General features: G+C 48.4%; 1 long non-coding RNA gene across 2 annotated transcripts in view; it reads left to right on the forward strand.

Annotated features, from left to right (window-relative positions):
• Nucleotides 1-7,890: 7,890 nt before the first annotated feature.
• LOC109282432 (uncharacterized) overlaps nt 7,891-22,527 on the forward strand; it is a 107,335-nt gene continuing 92,698 nt past the window's right edge. For both annotated transcript variants that reach the window (XR_002089406.2, XR_009464350.1), the window contains exon 1: nt 7,891-8,011. This is a non-coding gene — a long non-coding RNA (uncharacterized LOC109282432). The remainder of the gene's footprint in view (nt 8,012-22,527) is intronic.

Here is a 22,527-nt window from a genome sequence, read left to right on the forward strand (position 1 = left end):
GTCCTCCTTCCTCCCCTTTTTGAAAATGGGGACCACGTTAGCCCTTTTCCAGTCCTCCGGGACTTGGCTCGTGCGCCACGAGCATTCGAATATTCCCGCCAGTGGCTCTGCAATGACGTCGGCCAGTGCCTTCAGCACCCTCGGATGGAGCCCATCCGGGCCTGCCGACTTAAAGGCATCCAGTTCTTCCAAATGACTCTGCACCACCTCAGGATCTACGCATGGAAGTCTGGCGCCTTGCTGCTGCCTCTCTACAACCCCAGTGAGAGACTTGTCGTGCCCCTCGCTTAGGAACACTGAGGCAAAGAACTCGTTGAGGAGTTCAGCCTTGTCCCCTCTATCTGTCACCAATTGCTTCTGCCCATTTAGCAGGGGTCCTATTCCTCCCTGGGCCTTCCTTTTACTCCCTATATATCTAAAAACCAATTTCTTGTTGTCCTTTACTTGGGTTGCCATCCTCAGCTCCATGGTAGCTTTGGCCCGCCTAACTGCCTCCCTACAAGCACGAGCAGAGGAGGTATATTCATCTTTAGTGATCTCACCCTGTTTCCACTTTTTATGTGCTCCCCTTTTGGCCCTTAGGCTGCCCTGGATTTCTCTGGTCAGCCATGGAAGCCTCCTGGCCCCTTTCCCTCTTTTGCCTCGCTCGGGGATCGTCTTGCTTTGTGCCCAAAGGATCGTTTCCTTTAGGCACAGCCACCCTTCTTGGGCACCCATCCCATCAAAACTCCTACTCTGCAGTGCTTCCTTGACTAATCGCCTGAGTGCAATGAGATCAGCTTTCCTAAAGTCTAGCACTTTCACCCTACTAGTTACCTTACCCACTCGCCGTCTTATGTTGAATTCTATCATAAGGTGATCACTGTCTCCCAGATAGCTACCGATTTGGAGGTCCCCTATCATGTCATCTCCCGTTGCCAATACCAGATCCAGTATGGCATTCCCCCTAGTGGGACCATACACCTCCTGTGTCAGGTGGAGGTCCTGTACACAAGTTAGAAACCTGCGTGAGCGATGGGACCTTGCTGTCTGCGTCTCCCAGCAGATGTCCGGGTAGTTTAGGTCCCCCATGACTACCGCCTCTTTAGCTTTTATGGTCTCCGAGAGTTGCCTCAGGAGCCCCGCATCTATTTCTTCCCCTTGGTGTGGGGGTCTGTAACAGACCCCTACCACCAAATCCCTTTCTCCTTGCCCCCCATGTAGCCTAACCCACAATCCTTCTACTTCCTCAACCTCGGATTCTGTCTTGATGAGGGTTGATGTATATTGCTCACTGACATAGAGCGCAACCCCCCCCCCTTTCTTCCCCGACCTGTACTTTCTGTACAATTTATAGCCCTCAATATGTACCGCCCAGTCATGGGATGAATCCCACCAGGTCTCTGTTAGCCCCACTAAGTCATAGGTGTTTAGTGCAAGCAGGAGCGCTAGTTCATCCTGCTTGTTCCCCATGCTCCTAGCATTAGTATATAGGCACTTGAGCCCTGCGACTGGCGCCTTTGCTGCCCCCCCGCTCCCAGTCCCATGGGGCCCATTGTTTCTTACCTTCTTGTTCCTTACCTGTTCTGTTGTGCTGGCCTCCCCATGGCTTTCAGGTTCCCAATGTTCTCCTTCTTCAGGCTGGGCTGTCCTTGTGGGTGCCACATGGTTTGGTGGTCCACAGCTTCCCCTGCCCTCGTACTCCCCTCCCCCCGACGAGCCTAGTTTAAAGCCCGCCGGAGGAGATCCGCCAACCTAGAAGAAAACACACGCTTACCTTTGGGGGACAGGTGAAGCCCATCCCAGCTGAGCATGTCCCTCGTCGTGATGTGCGGGTCGTGGTCCAGGAAGCCGAAGCCTGCCTCGAGACACCACTGCCGAAGCCGCCAGTTGGTCTCTCGGATGCAGTTCTCCTGCCGTCTTCCTCGTCCGGTCACTGGTAGGATGGAAGAGAAAACCACCTGGGCACCGAACTCCTTCAGCACGCCGCCCAGAGCACAGTAGTCCGCCATCAAGTGATCGGGGGTTATGGTGCCTCCTACCTGCCTTTTACCAAGGGATCATTGGTCCTGGCATTTATGGTGTTGCCACGCCACCAGCAGTCCCACCAGTCCTCCCTACACTGGCAGGATGCAGTGGTCATGCCCAGGACTTGGGGCCTCCTCCTTCCTCATAGCCCCAGTCCATACCTCCAAATTCATCCTGGCAAGGGAGTGATCTCAGCAGGGACATGTTCTTCCCCTTCTGGCTGGTAATGCAGTGAGTGCCCCCTCCAGCTGAGAGTTGGGCATTAACTGTTTTTTAAAAAAATGAAAAAGGGAAATCAGTGCAGATGGAGTGAGGAGGGTGGCACTCAGTCTGTCCGCAAGTAGAGCTTGGGGAACCCCAGCAGCAGGAAGTTCACCTTCAAGAACACCAGCTGCTACATGAAACCAGGATCCAAGGAGGTGCGGTGGGGTGTCACAACATCCCCAGCAATGCTAAACACCTTCTCACTTGGAACACTGGTTGGTGGACAGGACAGGTGTTGCTGGGCAACTGTGGACAGATCCTCCCACATATGGCTGCAGCTTTCCCGTTAGGCCAAGTGGTCGCAGTCCAGTGGCTCCACATCGTCAGCAAGATAGGTAGCCACCAAAGCCTTGGTGCTATCTGCCCGAGGCTGGGGTCTGGTGCATTTGGATCGCAGCATTGAAGCCATGCCCTTGGCCCACATTGGCAGTGGCTCGCATGGAGGAGACTGGCTGGTGCTGGTGCCAGTGCTGGGAGTGCTGGCACGGGAAATTGGATCCCCCTCTTCCACATCCCCTCGCCTCTACCCTTTGGCCTCTCTGACTTTGTTGACCAGCACCTGTGTCCAGTGATCCAGGGTTTTGGTGCTGCCAGTGCATATGCTCCCCTTCACCTTCGAGTTGCACATACCTGACAGCATGTGGACTGTACTGGACCACAGAGATCCAGCCGTCTCCTGATGCCCTCCTTCAGCCGCCTCACCAGTGCCTACACATCTGGTGACTGCGGCCTGTCCCAGCCAGGAACATTGATCCCCTGGAAGCTCTCCATTTGGTTCTCAAGTTCCCTCACTATGGGGTCACTTGGCTGAGGAGGGCATTGCCAGCACTAAGGGTCTCAGTGGCCTTGAGGAAGAGCTTGAGGACCACCAAGATCTGGGAGATGGTACCCCACTCAGCTCAGTTCAGGGGGCCACTGATCCCAATCTCCCCAAGCAAGGCCATTTCATGGATGGCCTTCTGTTGCTCCACCAGCCTTTCGAGAATCAGGTATGTGGAGTTTCCACATCCTACATGATTTAGTGCTGTGGGATGTACAGCGCAGCCTGTTTCTCTTGCAGCATCTTGCTCCCCTTGATGCTGTGGTGGATGTAGCCTGCCACCTTTCTGCACTTTGATATCATCTGGCTTGTAGCAGTAGTGGAGCCAGTGCCATCACTGGCAGCCCTGTCCCCCTCCAAGGCATCCCTGACTATGAGGTGCAGCCTGCATGCCACACAGTGGATGCCAACAAAGTTGGTATCATGGACAGACTTGATTATATTGGCCCTGTTGTTGGTGACCATGTTGGTGAGTTTGGCCTGCCCAATGAGCCACCCCTGCACCATTCAGTTCAATGCCACCATGATCTCCCTTGCCGTGTGGGACTCATCCAGCACCTCTGCTTGGAGGAGAGCCCACTGATGGCCTGACTGATCTCACCAGTGCCCTGTGAGGGAGAGGCAGGCGTGACACCTGCTCCAGATGTCCAAGGTGAAGTGAAAGGCTACCTGTGGCCCTGCCTTGTGCAGCTCCTCCCTCAAGTACTCCCTCCATGCCTTATAGAGGGAGGGCACCACTGTCCTGCTAAAGGTGGTGCATGAAGGCACTTGGTAAGATAGGGCCACAAGCGCCATGAGCCACCTGAACCCTGGCTGCTCAACTAGGGAGAAGTGTTGGCTATCTAAAGCAAGCATCTCCCCAGTGCTCAGGGTTATCTTGCTCACCTTGGGAATGCGCCTCCCTTTGTCTGCACCTTTCCCCCACAGCTCCTTGGTGGCATGCTTCTTAGGGCTGTGTGAAATGGTACCGTTCCATTTCGACTTGCGTTTTGACATTTCAGTGGAAGAGCATTTCATTTCAGTTTTCCTTTCAATTCAAACCTGCTGTTCCATTTCGTTTTGTTGAAACAGCGAAACTGTTTTGACGCTGTTTCGATGTTTCGCCCATAAGCTATAATGGGGAAGCTCAAAACAGCCTATAACTTGGTCATTTATGGCCTTATTTGGATGAAACCAGCTGGAATAATAGAAAACAACAGTCATGGTAGCCCCTTCTGAGGGCATGAAGCCTGCCAAGTTTCAAGGAGATAGGTGCAGAGGTTTTGGGGAAACTGCACCTCAAGCTGTGGACAAGCAAAACTTGTGACATGGGTGACACTGTGTGTATGTTAAGGTGCAGCAGGGTGAAAGCTTCAGGGATGGTAACCCCTGATGAGGCCACAAAGCCTGCCAGCTTTCAAGGAGAGAGGTGCAGAGGTTTTGGGGAAACTGCACCTCAAAGTCTTGAAACCAAAACTCATGCCATGTGTGTGTGTTAAGTCACAGTGGGGTCAAAGCTGCAGGCTTGCTAGCCCCTCCTGAGGCCACGACTCCTGGCAGATTTCAAGGAGATAGGTGCAGGGGTTTGGGGAAAACTGCACCTCAAGCTGCGGACAAGCAAAACTCCTGACATGGGTGACTGTGTGTGTGTGTTAAGGCGCAGCAGGGCAAAAACTGCAGGCATGCTAGCTCCTGTTGAGGCCACAAAAATCTACCAGATTTCAAGGAGATAGGTGCAGGGCCTTCTGGGTTCTGCGGCCCTGCACCTCTGGCTGCTGACAGGCAAAACTCATGACATTGGTGCTTGTGGGACTGTGTCTATCTTGGGGCACAGAGGGGTGAAAACTGCAGGCCTGCTAGGCCCTGCTGTGGCTACAAAGCCTGCCAGCTGTCAAAGAGATCGGTGCAAGGGGAGTCTGTGATCTGAGCCCCTGCGCCTCTAGCTGCTGACAGGCAAAACTTGTGACATGGGTGGGTGATACTGTGAGTGTGTTAAAGTGTGCCCTCACTCAACTGACACCAAGGCAGAAAGCAGGGAAGTTCAAACAATGCTGGCTTTTATGCAGTTTTTCCATCCCTCCCCCAGAGCACTAGGATTGGAAGGGACCTCAGGAAAGGATGGCAGTCACTGGCCAGCTACACAGTCAATAATGAGAGCACTCCTTCCCACTCCCTTTCCCCCTCTATCCCCTCCCTCTCCTTACTTTAGTTTCTGTTTCCCTGAAAGCAAACCCAGCTTGAACTTTGAAAATCGAAAAGTTTTGAAAATTTCAAAACATTTTGACTTGCCTCATTTCGTTTTGAGGCTGTTTCGAAGCTCTCTGTTTCATTTCGATTTCACTGTTTTGAGCTTGAAACGAGTCGGAACAGTGTCAAAACGGAACTGCCGGTTAAATTTTGCACAGCCCTACTGCCTCTGCTTTGTGGGGACAGGGGCTTTGGAGCGAGTGGGGGACTACCCTTTGGGCACGCTCACAGTAGTGCCAGGCTGAGCAGGAAGAAGGGCAAGGGGGTGCTGCCTCCTGAGATGCAGCAGCATCGCCATGGTGGTGAAGATTTTCACTTCCTTGCTCCGGCTGATCTGCCTTTGGCAGTGATGGCAGGTCGCAAACCTGGGATCATCTGCCAGCTCAAAATGCTCCCACACTACTCACCCATTTCTGGGTTAAGGGTGGGGATGCTGCCTTATCCCCTTCCTCAGCAAGCTGAGGCACAACAGCAGGAGGAGCTGCCTCATCTGAGCCACTTGCCTGAGCCTCCATAACCTCAACCTCCTCAGAGGTTCTGCTTTCTCAAGAAGGAAACCTGGGTGTAGGGGAACTTTGAGGGGTGTGGAGCACAAACTCTGATTCCCCCTCAGTCCCCAGAATTGCTTGAGCCAGGGTGCTCAGGTCCCCTGGTTCCAGCTCCAGCTCCTCCTCTGGCAGTGGGATGCTCATGCTGGGAGATGACATTGGGGTGAAGGAGACAGTGATTCTGTTGCTGCTGCTTTTTTCTGGATTTAGGGGAGGTGGTGCAGGTGCAGGGACCTCAGGTACTGCACCCACCTCCTTGCTTCCACTGGCAGCAGAAGCCTCATGGCTGCTATGTTTGTGGGAGGGGGGGGACTTGCAGCTCTAGGTCTCTCCCTACCCGGTCTAGCCCCTCTCCATCCCCTACCAGAAGACCTGGCACCTGCCTTTCCAGCATACTTCATATTGTTTCCTGTGCTGGAAAAGGTGTGTGTGTCTTGTGTTTTTCTTCAATCTGGTCTTGTTCTGAATCTGAATGTGTGGTGGGCTGTCAGTGGCAAGTTCTTCTGTTTGTGAGTGCCGTGTGATTTGTTGAGTGGTCTGATTGATTATTAATACCCATCAATATATATGTGGTGTGTTTGTGTTACTGTTGTGTTCTTCGGCTGTCAGTGACAAGTTCTTTTGTTTGTAAGTGCTGTGTGATTTGTTGACTGTGGTCTGATTGATTATTGATATATATATATGTGTGTGTGTGTTGTGTTCTTCTTTGATCTGGTCTGAATCTGAATGTGTGGCTGGCTTACTAGTTCTTTTGTTCTTCTGTGTTTTCTCTAGTCTGTATGTAAACTATTAAAAACTAAATATAACTAATAATATTAATAACTAATGTAATAACTATACAATCTCTTCTATGAATATGTGGTTTTTCTTTTTCTATGTGTGTGAGTGTGTGTGTGTGCAATGCATGCTTCCCTGCACAGTAATGGATTACACTGACAGGGAAAATGCTGAGCTTTCTTTTTTTTAAAGTATTGCAAAAAAAGAAAAGAAATATAAATTGAAAGAAATGATTTGGATAGGGATAAGTAAAGTAGAGGGATTCTAGTTAGTAAACTAAGCTAAGCTAAGATATATCCTATCCAATCCTTTCTAAGAACAAAAAGGAGCAGGCAACTGACTAACTAGGAAGCAAGCCAGGCAGTCCCGTACCTTTCTGATGCTGTTGCTCACTCAGAACCAGCTCACAAAAAGCACAGCAAGCCTGCAGACAGAGGCTTTTGTGTTGTTTCTATGACCCTCCCCCAGACACTGTGATTGGAAGGGCAGTCAGAGACAAATCACACTCACTGGCCAGCTAGAGATGTCAGTCCTTCCCCCCCTGCTCCCCCTCCCCCCTGTGCTCCCCCTACCTCTTCTAAATTTCTGTTTCCCCACAAAGACTGCCCTCCGAATCTCTGAATCACCAAATCTTTTCTGAATCTTTTCTGAATTGATTTGGAGGCTCCGAATCCATGTGGAAAATGTTAAGCTTCTAGCGATTTGATTAGGATTCAGAGATTCGGCCTCCGAATTGGGCCAAATCTTCTCCAAATTGAATTACGAACTGAAGCTTTGCATGGCCCTAAAGCTAATAGAGAGAGGAAAATAGGGTCAAGATGGGATGGATATAATTCAGCTGGCTGAATGAGAGATGGGGAGCAAGGAGCAGGAATAGAATATGTGAGCACATCCAATAGCTCCCCAGGCTTAACCAGACTTCCCCACCCTGAAAATTTCCCCAGAATCCCATCTACCCTAGAGTAACTCATACCCTCATGCTTACATCAATGCCACCCTCTAGCCCTACAGCCCTCTGATACCTCCAGTTATCACTAGCTTTCCTGCAACCCTCCTTACCTACTGTAACAAGGAACCCTAACCCTGTTACTAGGTAACAGAATAGCCTGTTTAATACCAAAGTCTTCAGAGCACAGCCTGCCCGCACAGCAGGAGTTAAAAGGTTGCCCTGGAGGCCAGTCAGCTGATTGGGGATGTCACATGACTGTGGGAGAGCTCAGGCAAGAGCTATATAAGCCCTGTGCTGAGCTAGCTAGGGAGGCAGCCCATGCTGTGGCAGAGGGTGGAATCCTTAGGGTTCTAAGAAACTGGGAAGCAGCCCTGCCAGTGAGAGTACCAAGCAAAGTAGCCCAGAGATGTGTAGCCTGGGGTAAGCCAGCTAATTGTCTCTATTACTTATTCTTTGTTATAGCCCAGGGTTTTGGTGTTTACATTACAGTTTAAATCTGGTTGTTTGTGGATGCAGCTATAGGGAAGGTGGATGCCCCATTAGCAGCCACAGGGGCCAGAGAGCCTAGTGTTCACAGGGGCACAGCCATAGGAGCCAGAGCCCAGTGCTACAAGGGAGCAACCACAGGGGCCAGAAAGTCTGGTGCCACAAGGGCACAGCTACACAGGGCCAGGGGCCCAGAGCAGATTGAGGGAAGCTAGTGCCTCAAAGCTGGGACCAACACAGTGGGTCTGAGCTGGATGGCTTAGCTATATAAATAGGGGTGGAAGCTGCATTGGCTGAGACCTTGACAGAGTGAACAAAAGATGCATGTAACATCTGTGAGGCATGATAAAGGGGTGATTTGGAGTCAAGCAAATAGCCTAAAAGGCAGTAGGTCATCACCTCCAGGTCTTTGTGAGCACAGACCAGGTCTGGGAAACCCTGGGGAAGTCTCCTCTTTGAGAACTCAAAGAAACATCAAGACATGGCAAGTGAGTGAAGGGAGGTCTGTTCCCAGAAGAATGTTTAAAATATAAAGGACTCTGGGGTGCCTCTGGGTATTTTCAAATACCACTGAGGATGCCACCTTGTTACATCCACCTAACTGTAAGGATTCCAGCCCCAGGTCCATTTGATACGTAGGTGAAGAGATGATGTGCATTGTTAATAGCTGTGACGGGCTCTTGCCCTGCCACCTATGGAGAAGCTGCCTCTGAGCCTACTCACCTGCCATGATTTGGATGTTCTTGGTAATTCTGAGATGTTGTTCAGTTGTTCTTACTGGCTCAGTGGCATCCTCCTTGGTGCATCTTCTGTGGGGCTCCTCTTCCTCTATACCCCACCCCTTTCTACTCGGGTGTTAATGTAGATTCGGACCACACCTTGATGTCATTGCAGGCTGTTGGTGTGATGGTTAGGTTAAGATTAAGTGCTACTGGGACCTCCATGTGCCATTCTTGGAGGAAAAAATGCTAACACAAAAACACCTTAAATCAATGTAGTTCAACATAAACGGTGGGCAGGGCACTAGTGCCCCTGTGCTGAGCTGTTGTATCTTGAGCACTGGGAATTAATGGTCAACTTCCCTGACCCTTTGTCCCCCTTGAATTATTTAGCTCTCTTTCCCTGGGGCCTTTCCAGATGACTTGTTGGCCATGTGTCTCAGGGTCTCTGCGTATTCCCTGCTGGGCTTGTTTTGTGGCTGAACATGATCGATATTAGGGCTGTGGGAAATTCACTGGTAGTTTCATTTTGATGCTGTTTTGACTCATTTTGAGCTCAAAATGGCAAAATCAAAATGAAACAGAGCTTCAAAACAGCCTTGAAACATTTCAACTTGCCTCATTTTATTTCAAAAATTTTTTTTTAAGCGTTTTGAGTTTCAAAGCTCAACCTGGGCTTACTTGCAGGAAAACAAACTAAAGTAAGGAGAAGGGTAGGGAAGAGGGGTGAAGTGGGGGTAAGGAGTGCTCTCATTATTGACTGTGTAGTTGGCCAGTGACTGTCATCCTTTCCTGAGGTCCCTTCCAATCCCAGGGCTCTGGGGGAGGGATGGAAAAACTGTATAACAAGCAGCATTGTTTTGCCTGTCAATAGCCAGAGGTGCAGGGCCCCAGAACCCAGACTCCCCCTGCACCTATCTCCTTGACAACTGGCAGGATTTATGGTCTCAGTAGGACCTAGCAGGCCTGCAGTTCTCACCTCCTGTTCCCCAAGACGGACACAGTCAATTGCACAAGCACCCATGTCATGAGTTTTGCCTGCCTGCAGCCAGAGGTGCAGGGCCCCAGAACCCAGAAGCCCCTGCACATATCTCCTTGAAATCTGCCAGGTTTCGTGGTCTCAGAAGAGGCTAGCATGCCTGCAGGTTTGACACCCCCCCCCCCCCCCCCCCCCCGGGCACTGTAATTTAGCAAAACTCATGTCACATTTATATGTTTTCAAGACTTTGAGGTGCAGTTTCCCCCAAACCTCCACACCTACCTCCTTGAAAGCTGGCAGGCTTTGTGGCCTCATCAGGGGTTACCATCCCTGCAGCTTTCACCCTGCTGCGCCTTAACATATACACAGTGTCACCCATGTCACAAGTTTTGCTTGTCTGCAGCTTCTCCAAAACCTCTGCACCTATCTCCTTGAAACTTGTCAGGCTTCATGCCCTCAGAAAGCGCTATGGTTCCAGCTGATTTCATCCAAATAAGGCCATAAATGACCAAGTTATAGGCTGTTTCGAGTTTCAACGTTTTGCCCATAGGCTATAATGGAGAAGCAACAAAATTTTTTCGACGAAACGAAATGGAACAGTGGTTTCGAATCGAAACAAAACTCTAAATGAAACACTATTCTGTTGAAATGTCGAAGCACAAGTGAAAAGGGAACAGTGCCATCTCTCACAGCCCTAATTGATATTCCCCCATTGGCATGCTTCAGGTACATGGCTGCACTGCTGGTACGTGCGGGCATTGTATGCTGTCTCTCTAGGGCTCACCTTTGTTGGGTGCCCTCTAGGCCCACTGGGCCATCCTCTCCCATCTCCATGTAACCTTGAGTGGTTTGGGCAGTCGTCCTGTTGCAATGCAGGGCAACCATTTTGGAATGCCGGGCTGCCAGTGAGCAGTGTCCAGGGGCTCAGTGTTGGCTCCGGGCCTTGGTATTTTTCAGGTCAGCAGGCCTTGCTCATTCAGTCCAGGTTGCCTTTGCCAAGAATATGGGTGAAGGCCTGAACTGTTTGCCAGAGCTGCATCCAGATCTTCTTTGGTTGTCTCATGGCTGGCACATGTGTGCCCCTCAGTTGCAGCTGCCTCCTGCGGTTTCCCCAGGTTCACCGGCTGGCAGTAGGGAGTGTGTCCGGTTCTGGTTTTGGTGCCCAGATTCCCCCCCCCCGGCTTGTAGCCTCTGGGTTATTTTTTCAACATGCAGCTGCTGGCCCGCCGTCCATGGAGCAGCAGCTGCGTCGGTTGCGGTCCAGTCACCTGAGCTGTTGCGTTCACGTAAGCCGGGCCACACCAGATGCCACTCATTCATACTCCTCACTTATGAATTAGAAATATCTTTCCCAGTTCATCTCTAACTTATAGCAACATATCCAGAGACCAGGTGCAGACAGAAGTGCAGTTACAGTTATAGACTGCTTTCTGTGCCCAGATGAGGTGAAAATTGTAACATCTGTCTGTGCCCTAGTATCCGGCATGGAGCAGAATTCTGGGTGTGTCCTACTATTGATTTCAAATGTCCTTCCCTTTAATTCCATAAAAATTCCTCTTGTCTCTCATGTTGGTGAAGTGTGATTAAGAACTGACTTTTTCCATATGTTCTCTGCAACAAATCCCATTCTAACTCAAATGAAATAAATCCAGCATTTGCAGTTTCCCCATTCCTTATCTTCATTTGAGTTTGGGCTGCATGGTGCTGGCACAACTGGCCAGGGAAGAATTGCTCCAGTGAATAATGATTCTCAGGTGGTGAATAGTAGGGCTGTGCGACGTTTTGGGTAGTGATTCGATTCAGAGGAGATTTGGCCTGATTCAGTGGCTGACTCTCCAAATCTGAATTGAATCAAGGGACCAACAGAAAAAGTCAGAATACATTCAAAGCTCTCCAAATCTTTGGAAAACATTCAGAGAGCTTTGATTCAGGCAGTCCCCAATGGCTGCAGCAGGGAGCTGCAGCCAACTCCGAGCTGGTAAGTAAGGGGGTGGGGGAGGGGAGCCTGGGGGAGGAAGGAGGGGACCATGGGGGGGATGCCTGTCAGCCCCCCTGACCCCCGCCTGCTCTTCCTCCCCCCCCCCCAATGGCTGCCTTGCCTGCCCCAGCTCCCAGCCCTTTAAAGAAAAGCCTCAGTACTCGCTGGATTCTGCCAGGCAGGGGGTGATTCGGTGATTCTCCACTGCCCCACGCTGCATGGGGGCTCTGCATGAGACTCCTGAACCCCCCCCTTGCTCCCCCAGCCCCCCCCCCAGCAACCCCACCTGATGCAGCTCTGGCCCTTTAAGAAAAAAAAATGGAGGAGAAACCCCAGACTCACCACTCCTCCAGCGGCCTTGGGGCTCTGGGGGGCTCATGCAGAGCCCCCCATGTGGCAAGGGGTAGCAGGAGGCAGCAGGGATCACCCTCCGCCAGCAGGAATGATGAGTGCAGGGTGGGCAGTGCTGGGAGCTGGGGCAGGTGGGGCAGCCATTACCAGGATGGGAGAGTGAGTGGGGGATGGGCCTGTGTGATTTGGAGATTTGGCAGTAGTTGGGCTCCTGCTGAATCTTTGAATCAGATTTGGCCAAATCAATTCAGGATAGTGATTCGAATCACCAAATCGAATTGCTGTCCCCTGATTCAGCCAAATCTGAATCTGAAGCAAATATTAGCCACTTTGCACAGGCCTAGTGAATAGCTAGAATAGAGGCTTTGGTGCCACTTTAATCTGTAGCCAGACTAAGGGGCACAATTATGGTTTAAGAGATGGTTAGAGGTCCCATTGATTCAAGCCTGCTGTGATGACCTTTGCAACTTGGTGGCAGCTGGCACACATGCAAGCTGCTCTAAGTTAAACCAGGGAATTGGATTGGTATAAAGCTGGGTGCAGTATCTCATGAGTTCTTTAGTCACTTACTTTCTTGAACTATGCTGAGTCCCTCAGCCATATCTGAGAATTAGAGTAGTTATATTTAAACTAAGGATTATCTGTCCCTTGTGGGTCCCTTCTCATTCTCTGCACCTTTACAGTCTCTGCTGTATTATTTTTGAAGCGAGGTAACCAAGCATCGCAGATCATACACCAGGTGTAGGTACCTTAATCTTGTAAAGAATAGCATGCATCATTTATTTTCTACCCTATTTTTCTACACCTAACAAGCACTGATACAAGCAACGCAAAGCAAAAGAGAGATTAAAACAAAGAAGGCAACTTGTGCTATAAACTTTCTGTACAAAAGACCACATAAATTCAATCTCAGTTATTTTCAGAGTTTATTCTACCAACCTGCCAAATGAGGCGCAAAGTCAAAAGTGTGGCAGGATTTAACTTTGTTCCAGCAAATATCCACTAGGCCAGTTGCACCAAACACTACACAAATGTCATTCAAAGCCAGCACCTAGGTTATTAGCACTGAATTACCATTTCCAAGGATAAATTAATTATTAGGGGCAAAAATTCATGTAAATAAAAGCCTAAGGGTGCATCCAGACAAGCATGGATGTTTGGTCCCCTGGGAACAAGTGGCGGTCGCACACTTTGCACCACCACTACTTGTCCCTGGGGAATGCCCATGCCACGTGTGCTTTGGTGTACAGCAAGTTACCTTGAGGGTGACAGGGAAGGCTGGGGCCAGCACTGGGCTGGCCCTACCAGTCTTACCTGGAGTTCTGGGGGCCTCCCAGGGCTGCAGCTGCAGTGATCCTGCCATGCAGAGCCTGGCTGGCAACTGCAGCATGGCTCTGGGTGGCCTGACTGCTTCTCAGCAGCGTGTGCTGCCCACCATGCACTTTTGTGGTTTGTTTTATATCCAGGGGTCAAAAAAAACCATGGAGGGGGGGAAAAAAACCACTGAAGCAGAGCATGCATGGGCAGCACACCCTTACTACACAGTCCAGTGTTCTCAGTGTTGTATGTGGCACTGCAGATGTGTTTGTGGCACCAAACACAGCTGAGCTCATCTGGATGCATCCTAAGAGGCCAAGAAATAAAAGGCCAGTGTCTCATGTAGTGTAAACTAGTGCACCTCTAGTAAATGTAGAGGTGTTTTGCTAATTTATACCAGATGACAATGTGTCTCTCAGTTTATTGGAGTAGAGAAACAAAATAATGGAATACAATTTGACAGCATTTTCCTGCTCGTATCACAAATCTCCCTGAGTTCAAGAGAGTATACAGAAAGAACACCTAGTCCAGGATAAACATCGCTGCATGACTTAGTTGCCATCAAAGCAAAGGTTTAATTTGCACATGCTGAGTCATGAGTCACTTATTCACCATGAACTGTTATCTAACTCAGTTGCAAATTTAATATCCAGACTTAAGACTCCTTTTCTGCTCCTAATTTGTAGCTTGCTCATTTATGTATTTATTGCAATATTATGAATGATGGATGCTTTTGATTGTACCTTGTATATGGCTGAACAGGAAACATAATGGTGTTCCTATGGGGCCTCAGACTTGTGACCATTCCTACATGGGTGTCCTTCTGTCTCTACTTGGGTTTGTGCCAGTGAAGAGGATTCCACTGTGTAATGAGTCCAGGCTTTAGACTTGTGGGTTAGATGTGTGCCAAACTTGCCCTGCAATTTCTGCATCGGGTGCGCCACGCTGTAATCTTTTCACAGTACTTTAAGTTCAGTGTAGTACATTTCCTTCTTTTCTACTGGTACCTTGTCCCCAAAACCCTGACTTGTGCAATTAAAGGCTCATTAGATTCTTAGCGACAGGTGCTTATCTAATATAAACCTGACATTGTTCTACTGATTTCAGTGAATTGACACTGACCTATGCAGGCTGGGAACCCATCCAGAAAGTTAAATACTATGAGATAAATGGTAGGGAGAAGACTACGGTATAGGGAAAATAGAGGTGGAAAGAAACAGTCTGAATTAATCAAAAACATTCCATTAGGTCAGTAAGATATGCTTTAAGAGGAACTTAGACTGGATGTGTACTGATGAGACAGTAGTTAAAGGAATACCATGACATCTGATGCCATTGTCTCACTGCTGCAAAGGGAGTGGCTGTCTTTCTTGTAACTTTCCAGTGAAAGTGTTTCAATGATTCTTCTCCCCTGACCTTGCTCAGTTCTTCATCTCAGCCAGCTCACAGGCAACATGTCTCAAGGAAAAAAGTTGTCATTAAAGTCCTGCCATGGCTGATTTTTGGAGAGCACTTAGTGGAGCACCATCTATGGAAAACCCTCCATTTATATTGGTGTCATTCCTCACCTTGATGGAAACTAAAAATAAAGCACTACAATAATCAACTAGATTGACTAAGACAGATGCAGCTTTTAACATGTGTACTGTAATTAACTTGCACAAGACTAAAAAGCTCTTGCTCAGTTTCTTCCCCTGCCAGAGGAAATTTGGATTTCTAATAATAGGAGCTGGGAACACATGTTGAATGATTTAAAGTAACTGAAGTTGGTCATGGCATGAGCAATTTAGATCTGTTGAGCTTCTGTTTAACCACCAAATCTGAGAGGCTTAATATCTTAATAACTTGTTCCATCCTTGGATCATTTTGAATTTCTCCTTTATTCTGGGGAAACAGGTAAATTCTGTATAGTTGTGTGTAGTGCTTTCTTTTACTCTTCTTTAAATAAATGCACACAATGACTCTCACACATGTTATTTGTAGACATCCCTGCACGCTGATAAGCATGGATTAAGGTGTGTGTGTATATATAGACACAAAAGTACTGGTTTACACAAATCCACATATGCTGTATGCTCCCAAATACAGACTCTGCTACGTGCTGTATTGTCCAGGTATACCCTCACACACTGGACTATCATAAACTGCAATATGTTGTGCTGTTTGCTAGAAATGGCTGACAAATGGATGACAGTCTTCACTATTAATCTTCATTTTTGTAGCCAAGACATGCAGAATATCAGGGTTACACTACTCTCCCTCACAGGTATATATGTATTGCAAACGCACTTCATTATTCTCAAATACTTCTACTGTGGTATATAAACTCCACCAAAGGGTTAACAAAATCAGGTTTACCAGCTTCACTCCCAAATCCTCTTTCTGTGGCCCAAGTTGTGAGTCACTAACTTCTTAACCTCACTATCATTTCTATCATTTGAGCTTGCAAGCTTGGTTCTATTTTTGAACTCTCTCTTTCTTTCTCCACTATATCAAGGCTCTTTCTACTCTTGTTGGTTTCACTATAGATTCTCCAAATGTTGTCCTCCTTCCCCTACCCTACTTCTAAGACACTACCCCATGCTCAGCTATACTTTATCTCAGAAAAGTGAAGGTGTAATTAAAGTATATGTAGCTATGGTCCTGCTAGCTTTAATTTAGGCAGCTCAGGTAACATTAAGAGTGAAGCATGTACCCAGGCAGTGTGCCTACACAAGATGCTAAATGAGTAGTAGCCTAATAATACTGCACAGTAATATTACATGGCAGAAACGGTGCCAACATTCTACTGTGCAGTATTATTAGGCTACTGCGCAGTAGCATCACTAAAAAGGCCTGAACTAGCACTCCTGCACAGTAACACTGGTTACTGTGCATTGATTTAGTATTTGGTTATACAAGTACTAAATTTCATCTGCTGGAACTAGAGCACATTAAAGATTTAAAGAATGTGTAGGTGTGCCCAGGGTCTCCAAAAGACTTGTACTTGAATTGTTAGCCTATGCTGAAGCCCATGTCAACATGTCTTCTCTAATGATGTTACTCTGAGTGAAATGGTAGCTCCATTGGGCTGCCTATTCTGCCACCAAATTTGCATTGTACTATCTATTCTATCATTATATTTGCATTGTACTGTGTAGAGATACTCTTTACTATAAGCTCTTCTTTTTTTGACTTTCTATTCTCTTAGTTCTCTCCCTCATGCCCAAAACAAGACTGCAAAGAATTTTTTGTGCCCATTGTACAGTTTGGATGATAGTCTCTATTTTCCTGGTCATCTAGGCATCCAGATCTGTTATCTATATGGTCATCTAAGTACCAAGAATGCCACTTTTGCACATATGGCACTTTATTACTGAGCTCATAAACAGCTATCTGTAACTACATAATACGTGTCCACACTGGGCATATACACTGGCAAAAAAGCATGAAAGGGACTTCCCATTTTTTTTCCTCCCAGATAGCTGCATGGCTAGCATACTCATCTGAGAAGGCAGAGAACTTGGATTCTGGCCCTTCTCAGGCAGGGGGTTTAGAATCTGGGTCTCTGTGGCTTCGCTGCACAACTTCTTCTGAAACACCAGCTGGCATTCTTTTTTAAGCTGGAACCCTCCCGGGCAGCCATGGGAGAGATGTCTGAGGGAGATATTTGGGGCCAGGGAGAAAGGAGCTACCCAAAGGTGTGTGGTTCAATGGTGTAGTGACTGGGCTGGAAAGGAGGGGCACTAGGCTTTAGCTGGGGCCTTTCCTACCACTAAGGTAGATACTTCCCTCTGCACTGTTGTAACAGGTGTGTGTCCCACCCCAGTGCTCTGGGCAGCCTGCCCAGCTCTTTCCTGCCACACCTTGATTGGAAAAAGAAATTAATAAGATTGTTGCATGGTACTGAAGTGCCTTTTCCTTTAAAAGCAGAAACTACCCAGGGAGGAGGTCTTAGGAGCCAGGCAGAAACCCCACAGGTGTAGGTTACTATGGTCACAGGCTAACAAGGGATTTAACCTGCACCTGCACCCAGTCAGCTGACTGGAAGAAAGGGCACTGGGCACATATAAACCCCAGGGCTGAAGCCAGCAGGGGTTAGTTTTCTGGCAGCAGCCAGGGGAAGGAGCCTGCAAAGAAGAATTGGCCAGAGATGCTGTGGCCATCTGATATGCTGCTTATAGGACTAATGGGGCTCCAGGAGCTCACCAGGTGTTCTGGGCTAAAAAGCACTTAAAGTTTGGTGGGGAAGTTTGACCCTTTTAAAGGGACAGAGTGCCCCCTGAACTGGTTGTATTATGTTATAGCCTAGGGGCTCAGATTTTGGTTGCTGTCTATAAACCAGTGGACTGAGCCAAGGCTTTTGGGGAGGAGGAGACTTCATTGGGCCCATACTGGTGCTGGGGTCTCCACACTGTAGTGCGTGCAGCGCCAGGGAGCACAGTGACAAAGGGGCTGTGGAGAGCCCAGCACCACAGGGCACAGAGACAAGGTTGCAGAGAGCCTGGTGATGACAGGAGGCTGAGCTAGACTAAGGCCTCAGAGGGACAATGTTTAAATGCCATCTGCAAGGCTTGGAGCATGGTAAAGGGGTGTTTTTTGGAGCCACACATCTAGCCCATAAGGCTGAGTGTCCCGTGAAGCATCCATATTGAGTGGGACCGAAAAAGGGCTTTTAGTCCACTTCTGGGTCTCCTGCTGAGCATGCTGGAGAGCTCCCTGCACTCCTGTGGGACACTCCATGTGTCACAGCATTTCATGAGCTGCCTGCTACCTAGAGGTACGTTGAAAAAACATTTAAAATTGTGCCCATGTCCAAATCGATGGATCTTTCCATAGTTTCATAGTAAGTAGGGTTGGAAGGGACCTGAGCAGATCATCAAGTCCGACCCCCTGCCATGGGCAGGAAAGAATGCTGGGGTCAAGTGACCCCGGCTAGGTGATTATCCAGCCTCCTTTTGAAGACCCCCAGGGTAGGAGTGAGCACCACTCTCTCCAAATTGATTCACAGGTTTCCATTTCAACTTGGAGAGATTAAAGGGTCCTGTGATTCAATTTGGATTGGTAGATTTGGCCACTGAATTGGGCCAAACCTCTGCCGAATCGAATTGGGGACCAAAGCTTCACACAGCCGTACTGTGCAGCTATAGTTGCTGGCACTGCACAGGTTGGGAAATGTCTTGCATATATACAAACCAGAAATAAAAAGAGGCTCTTACTATGTTTTAGCTCAATATTTGGGGCACTTGCCCAGGGAGCAGGAGATATAGGTTGTAGGTGGTCCCCATCACACACAGGTGCTTCTAACTTAATTTTCTTCTTTTGTAGAACAGTACTCTAATCACCAACTCACACGCCAGGCACTATTCTGAATGTTTTCCAACCCTTCTCTTCAAGCTGACCCACTGAGCAGCCATAAAAAAGAATAATATGAGGCCAGGAGGAAGCATGCAAGTCAGACTCTCTCTGACTTTCAAAGGGAGAAGACACTATGTTTTAGCAGGGACTTTTCTAGTGCTGTCTATCCAATGACTATAAACGTAAGGCATGGTGCTCCACTTTCAGGGCCTGGTAGTTGGAGTAAGTAGTTGGAAGTAGGAAATGCATATTCAAGCCCCATCTGGGTGAGGAAGGTCTAATAGTTGGATCCTGCAGTCTCTTGGCAAGTATTGTGTTAGGCTACTGGCCTAAGGAGTGGGAAGGCTATTGTCCTCCTCTTCTGTCTAATACCTACTAGCTGTAGGCTTTACTCAACTAACTTACACATTTACCTGTGCAACTTTATTTACCTCTGTAGATGCCCAGAACTATTGAGCTGGAGGTGTAGGTAATGCTGAATCTCAAACTCTGTGAAATGCCCAAAACTGCTGTTATGCAGCTACCACTCTAGATATTCATGTGAAATAGGACACGCTATGGACTAAATCCTACTGCTCCAATGATGTCTGGGCATCTCTTATTGCCTCCACCGTGCACCAGTAATTAACTGCCCTGACCTGGCTTGTGACAGGGCACCGGTCATGCCCTGCCATAATTGGAAAAGGCAGATGGACAGCAGGGAAGAGGATGTCTTACCTGCAGGTGGAAGGAAGATAATAAAACTACTTAATTAGCAGAATCAGCCTTTTGATTTCTGCCAGTGCTCTGATGTGCGAATGGGCCAACAGGGAGCTGCCTTGATAGGGTCTAGTGGCTGACCCAGAAGTAAAAGGCCCAGGGGTTGGATGAGTTTGTCTCCCCAGAGAGGGGAAACTAGCAGAGGCTCATGGAGCTGCACAGAGGTGCAGTGATTACCTGACCCCAGTTGAGGGTCAGTGGATAATGCATAGAAGAATTGAAAGCCAAGACTCACCTGAAATCAAGTCCAGTGTGAAAGCATCACATGGAAGACTGGCAGGGATCCAGCCTGGTGAGTGCCGTATTTTGTGAGCATTACCTAGAATGGGAAGAAGAAGCAGACAGTTGGCTAAGGGGAGCTGCCCTGAGAAAGGTGGGGTTTTCCCCTCCAAGGGGACACAATACAGGGACTGAGCCAGGGGGACTGCATTAGCCTGGTTATGGTTTATGATCGGTCCTCTAAGTTAATGTGGAGTAGTATTGGAACTCTGGTGATTAACTGATTGATTACTGCATGGGATAAACTTGAGTTTATGATTTACTCAGAATTGCAAGTGGCAAGTGGGATTAAGGTTGGATCAGAATTAGGGGGCCTGTGAGGACATCAGGTCAGTTAAAGAGTACGTTCAGTGCCACAGGCACTTGGCAATCTGAAAGAACTCGTAAGAGTTTGCGCTAAGCAAAGGCTCTAGCCAAAGAATTGCACCTCAGAACAGCTGGGGTGGTAAAGGCAGGGTATGGGAACAGAGGAGCCCTGTGAAGAGGCCAGGTAGCCTGCTGTATTGCAGTGAGAACCAGGAGTATATACCTCCCAATATTTATTTTCTCTTTTGGCTTTCTTTAACACCAAGGGAATGGCAGATGAGTACAGAAGAGGATTAACAAATCCTTGGATGGATTGGCTGCAACACATTTTCTATAAGAGCCTCAGACTTTTACATGGCCCTTAAGGACTTATGTGAGACTCATAAGTTGTTCACACTGCACCTTCTTGTCTATACCAGAGAACTCATGTCCCTCTCCTTGGGGGGGTTTCAAAGTACTGTATTGCATCTGAGAATATATAGCACTTGTGGGGTAGAACTGCCTTCCTAGAGGAAAATACACCTAGCAGACTGTGCTTGGAGCAGGAACTCCTCACAGAAGTCTCACTGCTATGAAAAAAGTGCAGTAAAAAATGGTAATTTCTGCCCTTTATTTAACATTTGTTTTCCTCTAAAATCGGGGGAAAAGTGGTCTCAGTGGGCATGTCTACACACACCTTGTCGCATGCCTAAACTTAATGCACCTTTGCTTAAGGTACATTAAGTTGATTTTAGGCACACTTCTAAATGTGGATGCACTAATGCACATTAAGGCACATTAAATGCACTTTAATGTGGTGTGTATCTATTGGTGCACACTGTTTAATGCACATTAGTGCATCTACATGTGTGCTAATGCAACTTAGCTATTAGCACCTAAACTTGATATCTGCTTTATGGAGGTATCAAATTTAGGGTCACATAGCCTTAAATCACCATTTTTAAGGTGCATTAAGTATAGGCACGCACCATTAACATGCCTTAAAAATGGCAATTTTAGGCTAAACCTGATTAAAAGAGGCATGCATAGACACTCAATATCAATGCGTTTTCTGCTGAACAAAGTTCCACACATGTATGGTATGATCTGATTTAAAAGAGATCCTCCTGCCATTCATGGATCCAAGTGTTTCAGTCAATTTGACCTTAAACTGCATCTGCATATGATGCTGTAGTATCTCGAGAGCTCTAGTTTGAATACCTAATTCTTCCCTGTAGAATGGATTCCCTATCCATTAGGCCTGTGCAAAATGTCTAGTATTTGCTTTAGATTTAGATTCAGCTGATTCGGGGGGGACAGTGATTCGATTCGGTGACTGTCTCCAGTCACCCAGGCCAGGCACATCCCCCGCCCACTGTCTCAGCCCAGCAATGGCTGCCCCACCCATCCCAGCTCCCGCCACTGGTGGGGCCGGGGGGTGGAGGGGGGGAAGCCCTGACTCAGCAGGTGCTGCTGGCCAGGGGAGTGATCCCCACTGCCCCAAGCTGCGTGGGGGACTCTGCATTAGCCCCCTGAATGCCCCTCACTCTTCCAGTCCCCCCCATGGTTGCCCTGCCTGCCCCAGCTCTGGCCCTTTAAGAAAAAAAAAAACCCTGAGAAACCCCCCTGACCCCCCCATTCCTGCCTGGTAGGGGGGCAATCCCTGCTGTCCCCCACTGCTGTAGAGCCCCTCACATGGCATACATGAGCCTCACAAAGCCCAGAGGCTGCTGCAGGAGTGGTGAGTCCCAGGGTTTTTCTTGGTGTTTTTTTCCTTAAAGGGCTAGAGCTGAGGCAGGCAGGGCAGCCATGGGAGGGGAGCAAGGGAGGGGTTGGGGGGGCCTCATGGCAGAGCCCCACATGCAGTGTGGGGCAGCAGGGATCACCCCCCTGCTTCCTGGCAGCACCCAGTGAGTGGGGCTTTTTATTTTAAGCACCAGGAGCTGGGGCAGGTAGGGCAGCCATGGGGGTGGGGGGCTGTGGGAGCAGTTGGGGGGAGTAGGCAGGGTGTGGTAGCTGTCACGGGTCATCCCATGGTTCACCCCCCTCCCCTGCCCCCTACTTACCAACTCTGAGTCCAGCTGCAGGTCTCCACTGCAGCGGGTGGGGACTGTCCAAATCATCGAATTTCTCCAAGTCTTTTCCGAAGATTCAGAAAGTTTCTTATTGATTCAGATCTTTTTATTGGTCCAATTCAATTCAGATCCAGAGATTCAGCCACTGAATCAGGCTGAATCTCCTCCGAATTGAATTGGCACTCGAAGCTTCACACAGCCCTATTATCCACATTACTACTTCCAGCATACATTTCATTTTTATGACTCTGCAGCATCGTACAATTCAGTCAGAGGTGAAGCCATGATGCATTATAGGAGATGTATATTGGCTATGGGCTCTTGTATTGCTGGCATTTGAATTACAAAGCCCATGCAGCAACTCCAGATTG

The sequence above is a fragment of the Alligator mississippiensis genome, chromosome 9 (assembly GCF_030867095.1).
Source record: "Alligator mississippiensis isolate rAllMis1 chromosome 9, rAllMis1, whole genome shotgun sequence".
Classification (NCBI taxonomy): domain Eukaryota; kingdom Metazoa; phylum Chordata; order Crocodylia; family Alligatoridae; genus Alligator; species Alligator mississippiensis.